Consider the following 8,310-nt stretch of genomic DNA (forward strand, 5'->3'; position numbering starts at 1 on the left):
AAAAAAAAAAAAAAAAGACAAAAGCGAGATGTGCTTTTGGTGATTCTGGAGGGTATAAGTTCCCCTTTTCTGTTATTACAAGCCAGTTTTTCATAATGTGATGTGCACATTCAACAATTCCTTGTCTCTGAGAATTATAAGGAATCTCAGTAATATGGGTAACATTAAATTGTTGACAAAAACATCTCAAATGTTTGACTGTAATAACCCGTTCTATTATCTGTTTTAATCTGATTCGGAACACCAAGCATAGAAATACTGTAGGCAATGACCAATTACATTTCTAGTTTTTTTTTTGTTGTTGTTGTTAAGGCAATTGTAACTAGAAAGCCTGAAAAGGTATCAATAGTCACATGTGCATATTTTATTTTTAAATTTTTAAAATCAGAAATATTCTCTAGAAATACCAAATTATCATCTCAAGCCATTATTATTTTGGTGTTGTAATGAATGAGATTATATGGCCAATTGTTTTTGTGTAAGGCCTAAAATCTGCCTGGGATACAAATTTGCTGTGACACTGTCTTATGCAGTCTTATCCAGACAGTCTAGGATGAGTTCTTAAATATCTAAATACAGTCCTTTAAAGGAACTGTACTTTTTCTTAAATTAAGTTGTATATGCATAAACAATTGTAAAATTTGAGAATTAGCAGTGCCTAAAAAAGGGAACAATTTATGCAATTATAAACCCTGATATATATATATATACATATATACATATATATATATATATATATGCTATCAATATACAAATTAAAGCTTGATTTTAGCACTTTAAAAATAGTGACTATAGCACGTAGTTCAATTATTTGTGCTGAAGTATAGGGAAACTCGTAAGTCTAAACATGTGACCCAATCACATATACTTTTCTCTCAAGAAGGGCTGTGGATGTATTTTTTTATGGGATACATACATAAATTTACAGGAAATATAAAAGCATGTATGCAAGCAAATTTTAATTTGTTTTCTGGATAATTATCAATTTTGCTTAAAATTTTTACTATGTAATAGGCCAAATATCAATATTTTGCAATAACCAATTTAATTACTGTTTGAAGCAAGAAATAGATGTCTCATTAGTTTTTGAGACATTTTTTCTAAAATACGTTCATGATTTTATCATATAATTTTTTATTAACACCACAACAACTTCATAATAGAATGTTAAAACTTTACTTTAGATATGAGAAAAGATGAATCTATCTATATTAATGCTCTCTTTTGCCAAAGAATTGCTGTGGGCACATTGAGTAACAATAACTAAACATTTGATTGCAATTGATTACAACTGATCACAATTGATTACAGAAGCTTCCTTTACTTTCTGTAAAAGCTCTTTGTCTCTCACCAGTTACTTTGTATCCCCTTAGACAACATCCAACAAAGGCTTAAGTCCTGTGGTGAGCTTAAGGTAAGGCCTTAGCCAATTAACGTTTCCTGGAAGCCTCTGAAAATAATTTGAAGTAAACAAATCATCTTTTCTTTTTTGAATTTTTGTACCACACCTTCTCTAGGATATAACTGAGGTCCAAATAGTGAAAAAGATATTGCCTTTGAAACCTTTCTGGAGCAACAAATACTTGTTTTTAAAGCTCCTAGTGTAAGAACAAAGATAGTAAGAATTTTTTAAAGAGGGATTAGATAATAAACAATGTACACTGAACAATTTAAGGTCCTAGCTTCTTGTACTGAAGCAGAGACAATTTTTTTTTTTTTTTACATAATGTAAGGCTATTAGCCATTTTTAAAGGCAAATCTTTCTAATGATTACAAACTCACTAGAAGCAAACTCTTTGAAATTACCAGGATGCAGAGGAAAAAAACAACCTTTCAAATGCACAATAATTCTTTATGAAGTAGGCAGGCTAGATTGTAATGCCTTTGTAAGTTCCGTAGCCTTATTGACCTTTCTTTAATCTTAATTTTAAACTTTATTTTGAACAACACTTGGGTAGATCTGAAATAATGCTCTCCCTGAGGCAAGGAGAGGTGAGGCCACAAAAACTTCCCTAGGCAGGTTTGCAAAACAAAAGAAATGTCACACAAACCTTGTTGAGAACTCTCTGTGCTTTGTATTATCTCAAGTGTAAATATTTTTAAATCTGAGTATACTACCTGAGTTTGGGCCCCGAGATTACACCTCCTGCAGTGAGAACAGATTCCAGGGGAGCAAGTGTACTGTCTGTCTATGCCTCTAATTTTTGGACAGTCTTTTTAAAGATGATTTATACTTAAAACATTCTTATAACCTCGGCGCTGTAAAAGCATTGTTTGTACGTACTGTAGTCCCCTGAAAGGCAACAAATACAGCTAGATTCTGATTGTATGAGGATCTAATTTCTACACAAAGACGAATATATCTAGATAAGTCTGTCTTTGTTTTATATGGCTGGATGGCCTCAGAGAGCTGCATTAGTATTCTCATAAGACAATTGTGTAACAAAAGGAACCTCTTTTTGAGGGTCTCTGAAAATTTTGTTAGCTGTTTTTATTTAATAAATTTTCACTGAGATCTCCTTTTTAACCTTTGGGGGTTAAATTTTGCTTTTGTCACTGTATCTAATAAAGCTTATGTAATAGGGGCATTGGGCCCATATTGGCCACAGTTGTTTTTTTACTATTATTATTCTTGCAATCATCTTAATTACAAAATATGGGTGAGTTAAGAATCTTGAGCTTGTGATCAAACTGCAAACTGCAGCCAATGGGACACTGGCAATTTTAACCATACTTTTAAAGTTTCTTTTGTAATATTAAGGCATAACCATAACTTTTGGAGAACAAAACCCAATTTTAAACAATCTATTCTCTTTAAAATCAATACCAAAAGCACTACTGTCACGTTACAAAGTTTGGCTGCCAATTTTTACATATGACAGTGCAACTCTTAATGCTTCATTAAAGAGACATTGTTTTAAATCTTATCTCTTATACTAGTTTCTAAGATAAGAATTGCATAAAATATTATCCCAATTTAGAAGTATCTTTAGAGGCCTGGTTTCCTGGGCTGTTACATGCCACGTGTAATTAAAAATTACTCCAACCCTGGGTTACCAGTTTTAAGCTAATTTTCTGTTACCAATGTTGTAACTTTTCACCATACCCAATAACTTATAAGCCAATAATTTACAACGAAGACATGCAGAGCATATTTATACCTTTAGGGCTAGTAAAAAACCAAATGAAGCAGCTATACAAATCTTATAAATGTAGACCAATCAAAGAATTTTTACCTTTTCTAGCTATAATTTTAAGAGAAAAAGCACTTTGTCATTTGTTGAACCCAATAATCACAACTGCAGAGGTTTTTCTAGGAAAAAACAACTGTTAGCTTATTTGCCTTAGCACTTAAACTGCTGACCCCTCTTAAAAGCAGCTTCTCAGCAGGGCCTCTCTTGTTGTTTTTGACTCCTGGCTAAGGGTGAGGACAACTTAAATCAGCCTCCACTGTGTTCATTGAGATTGAATCAAGAGGTGGATAGCCAGCAGGTAAAGTTTTTAACCATTTTTTTCTTTTTAACATGAAACATAGAACAACAGTCATTCAGACAACAAAACAAAAACAGACACAAATTGACATGTGGACAGATTGGTGCACTGACTACAAACAACACTGAGAGGGTAGAGAACTTGATGCAAACAAAACTAAGGATTTCTCCTGTACAGGCCAGAGAGGAAGTGGGACGTCTCCTGGTTTCTTTCTGTCCCTAGAAGAGCTCTGAAATCTATTTTCTTTCTCTTTTCTTTCTCATGTCATTTGTTTATCTCCCTCTTTTATTTATTTATTTATTTATTTAGTTAGTTAGTTAGTTTTTGACTCTTTTTACTTTATTTTTTATTTTATTTATGCCCTACTCCTCTCGCCTGATGCAGTTCTTGACTGCGGACAAATGCCTGTTTAGAAGTTTCCAATCCTGGGGCTGGTGAGATGGCTCAGCGGGTAAGAACACCAACTGCTCTTTGGAAGGTCATGAGTTCAAATCCCAGCAACCACATGGTGGTTCACAACCATCTGTAATGAAATCTGATGCCCCCTTCTGGTCCGTCTGAAGACAGCTACAGTGTACTCATTTATAATAATAAGTAAATCTTTAATAAAAAAAAAAAAAAGAAGTTTCTGATCCCATTTTTCACTGTCAACCCCTAAGTGAGATCAGCGCCTGGCCAGCACTGTCTCAACTTAGCCCATATCCTTTCACACCTACAGCAACACTTTCAAAACGATGAAGTTTACGGCCAGTGCTAGCATCAATACTGTAAGTTGCTTACCTGTGCCAGAATGAGAGAAATAATGAGACCAAGACAAAAGTTGCTGATCAAGGTTCAATGTTTGCTTAGGAGTCTGAGTATATAGAGGGGAGGGATCCATCCCCCTCAATGCCAGGATCTCATGGCCTCATTAACATCTTGTTGCTAGTCAAGAACGCGTCAGGCAGGCAGACTCAGCAATGCAGTAGGTGGTGGCTCCTTGTAGGAAGGTGCAGAAACGACAGGACACTAGACTTCTCCTATGAAGGCAAGCTCCACCCTAGGTGGGCTAGCAAGGTCTAAATCAGCCTGCACCAGGCTGGGGGAGGGCACACTTGCTTGTCCATTTCTTTCTGCTCAAATGCAGACAAAAAGCTGGGACCTTGGCAACCACTCTGTGATAGTGAGGCTCTGAAGGTGAAGGTGCATGTGGAGGGTGCCTGAGGTATGAGAGGGAAGGAACAGGGGCCCTGGGTTACACCTCTGCCGGCCTGGGTTTTTGGTTTTTTTGTTGTTTTGTTTTGTTTTGTTTTTTGTTACCGTGGCTTCCTTCTCCCTTTCTTTTTCTTCCTCCTCTTCCTCCTCCTTCCTTCCTCTTTTTTCTTTTTCCAGGATAGCCTCTCATGTGGCCCAGGCTGACCCTGGCGTTTCTATGTAGCTCAGGCTGCCTGTTAACTCCAGATACTCCCGTCTTAGTCCCTGAAGTGCTAAGATGAGAGCTGTGAACCAGTACACGAGGCAAACTGGCATTTAAAGCAGACGATACCACAGCTCAGAGGTATATACTATGACTAATCAAAGATCACTGGAGTGGGGTAAGAACTTGTGTGCAGAAAGACCCGCAGAGAAGGGTGCTTGACTCCATTGTCTCTAGTAGCCAGCAGCAGCTGACCCGGTGTAGGTGGAGTGTGCCCTGGGTGCAACTGGAGAGGGATTCATGGGACAGTGATGGAGTACCCAGAGTGAGGGTCCTGTCACTCTGTTCTGAGTTCTTGACTGTGTAAAGGCATGAGATAGCAGCAGGAAGACAGGACCCAAGTGCTGTCTGACAAGTGTCTGGCTGGCAAGTGCTGAGGCCCAAGATGCTCCATGGAAAGCCAAGGCGCTCCACAGAAAGCCAAGGTGCTCCACTGAAATCCCAAGGTGCTCCACGGAAAGCCAAGGTGCTCCACTGAAATCCCAAGGTGCTCCACGGAAAGCCAAGGTGCTCCACAGAAAGCCAAGATGCTCCACAGAAAGCCAAGGTGCTCCACGGAAAACCAAGTTGCTCTACTGAAATCCCAAGGTGCTCCATGGAAAGCCAAGGTGCTCCACAGAAAGCCAAGGTGCTCCACAGGAAGCCAAGGTGCTCCACTGAAATCCCGAGGTGTTCCACAGAAAGCCAAGGTGCTCCACTGAAATCCCAAGGTGCTCCACTGAAATCCCGAGGTGCTCCACAGAAAGCCAAGGTGCTCCACAGGAAGCCAAGGTGCTCCACTGAAATCCCAAGGTGCTCCACTGAAATCCCAAGGTGCTCCACTGAAATCCCGAGGTGCTCCACTGGAAGCCCAGTGCCCACTTGCAAGTTGGGGAAGAAGTATCCCAGGCAGAGTCTTCTATTGAGCATATGACCTTGCCCTGCCTGCTGTGCCCGCTCCTGCCCTCTCTGGGCCTTGGCAGTGGTGAGGGGGAGGGGCTGTGCTCTCCTATGAAGAACCTGGTGTAGCAGTTGAAAGATTTATTTTTCTGTGTTTCTAAGCCTTTTTTATGTGCCTCTACTTTCAGTCACAGGTGCCAGGATCTCAGGGAGGACCAGAATTGGAGATCTGAGGACAAAAGGGAAGGCTTGATGTTGGCTTCTGAGTGAATGCGCTGCTGCTGCTGCTGCTGCTGCTGTTAGCCCACTAACAATGGCCCAGAGAGCTGGCAGGGGAGGGGCTCCTAAGTGTAGACGTGTTCTTTACACATCAAGAGCCAGGTCACGGGAATGTGGGCAGGATGAAGAGAGCAGGGAGAGGTCACAGAGGCCACCATCCTAGGAGTGAGAGGGACAGGGAAGACACTCAGGGATCCTGGGGTCCCAGTGGGAAGGGTCTGGGCCAGCCTCTGCTTCTCATGAGGGGGAAGAGGAGGCAGGCCTTGCTGGCCCCTGGGGTGCACGGCTGCCTCAGTCCATACCTGTTAGGACACTTCCTGATCCAGGGAGCTCTCCTGGAACCAGTACGGGATTTGTGGGGTCCAAGGAGCCAGTGCCAACTGTGTTGCCAGCCTCAGGAGGCAGGGGAAGGAGCCACAGGTGGAACAAGTGTTACCTGGGGGCACGAGGGTGGGGTGTGTGGCCCAGTCTGCATGCCCACCCTTCCAGTTCCTTCTGGAAGCCTGCATCAGCCCCTGTCTCCATCCCAGAGGCCATGATGGGAAAGGACTATTTTTTTTCTCTCATGTGGGTCTAGGGTTCGAACCACAGATCTGCTGGATAGGCACTCTATCACCAAGCTGCAGCCCAGATTTTAAAATGGTTTCTCTTCAGTTTTCCTTTGTAGTGTTTGTTGGAATCGAGGTCCTCACAAATGCTATACAAATACTCAACCACTGAGCCACATCCCTGCCATTTGGGGACAAAGTAGAAAGGAGAGGAGTCCTGAAATATTAGGTATTTGTTCTCCACACAGCCACTGAGTCAATCCCAGAGACGTTGCGGAGTGACGGAACCACATCTATGTGTCAGACGAAAACCTCCTCTCTCTATACCTGCACTGTCAGAGGGTAGGGGCACCAAGAAAACAGCATAAATAAAGACACATTTGCAGGCAGGGCTGGAGAGGTGGCTCAGCGGTTAAGAACACTGGCTGTTCTTCCAGAGGTCCTGAGTTCAATTCCCAGCACCCACATGGTGGCTCACAACCATCTATAATTGGATCTGGTGCCCTGTTTTAGCATGCACACAGAATAGTCATATATACATAAATTTTAAAAAAGATCCTGGCCAGGCGGTGGTGACGCACACCTTTAATCCTAGTACTTGGGAGGCAGAGGCAGGCGGATTTCTGAGTTGGAGGCCAGCATGGTGTACAGAGTGAGTTCCAGGGTAGCCAAGGCTACACAGAAAAACCTTGTCTAGAAAAAAAACAAAACAACAACAACAACAACAAAAAAGATCCCATGTGCAGGTCTGAGATCCCTTCTCCAGCAGCTGGCCTCTTGCCTTTGTTTTGTTGCCTCTTGGGTCAGGTTTGCCCAGTTGATGACCTGGGCACCTGGGCAGGGTCACCTGTGAGTAGCCAACCTAAGGTGCTCTGCCCAACTCTTTAGGAAGCATGCCACTTGTAACATTGTATTTGACATCCTAAAGAATGAGCACATGTTGTTGGGGCCCCTGACGTTCAGAGAAGGTAAACGATCTTTCCCAGGTCACACAACATATTTTTAACTGAGTTGAGATTTGAACTTGGATCCTGAGAATTCAAAAGCCACTTGTTTCTCACTTGCACAGGCGTTCCAGAAACATCATGGCCACAGACGACACTGATCAGAAAGCCCTAATCTACTTCGGAACCCTCCCACCATGTGACAGTAAGCATCCACAGTGATTAAAGAGGGGAGGGTGGACCTATGGCGCCTTTGTAGCTATTGCGTGTTGGGAGGTCAAAAGACAAGCCTTAAATACAGCGCTGGGCAATGCAAAGGCAAGGAAGAGTTGTGCCTCTGGCTCTGATTAAGACACTGGGAGAGGAAAGAGGGTAATTGTCTCATGATTACCTTTATTTTTTTTAATGTAAGTTATTTATTATTTGTAAGTACACTGTAGCTGTCTTCAGACACCCCAGAAGAGGGAGTCAGATCTCATTATGGATGGTTGTGAGCCGTGGATTCTGGGATTTGAACTCATGACCTTCGGAAGAGTAGTCGGCGCTCTTAACTGCTGAGCCATCTCACCAGCCCTCACGATTACCTTTATTATGAAGCATCTTAGCAGAGCTGCCTGGAGTTGGACTGGTCCCAGCTCTGGCTGGGTCTCAGGCTTGCAGCTATGAAGGTGGAGCCACACAGGGGTGCTGAGTCCTTCTGCCCACAGACAGC

The 8,310-nt window shown here is 42.1% G+C and overlaps 1 long non-coding RNA gene across 1 annotated transcript in view; it reads left to right on the forward strand.

Annotated features, from left to right (window-relative positions):
• The window catches only part of LOC116095581, a 16,504-nt gene extending 8,728 nt beyond the window's left edge, over window positions 1-7,776 (forward strand). The window contains exon 3 of the long non-coding RNA XR_004120652.1: window positions 7,724-7,776. This is a non-coding gene — a long non-coding RNA (uncharacterized LOC116095581). The remainder of the gene's footprint in view (window positions 1-7,723) is intronic.
• The last annotated feature ends 534 nt before the right edge of the window (window positions 7,777-8,310 follow it).

The sequence above is a fragment of the Mastomys coucha genome, unplaced genomic scaffold, assembly GCF_008632895.1.
Source record: "Mastomys coucha isolate ucsf_1 unplaced genomic scaffold, UCSF_Mcou_1 pScaffold18, whole genome shotgun sequence".
NCBI classification, from domain to species: domain Eukaryota; kingdom Metazoa; phylum Chordata; class Mammalia; order Rodentia; family Muridae; genus Mastomys; species Mastomys coucha.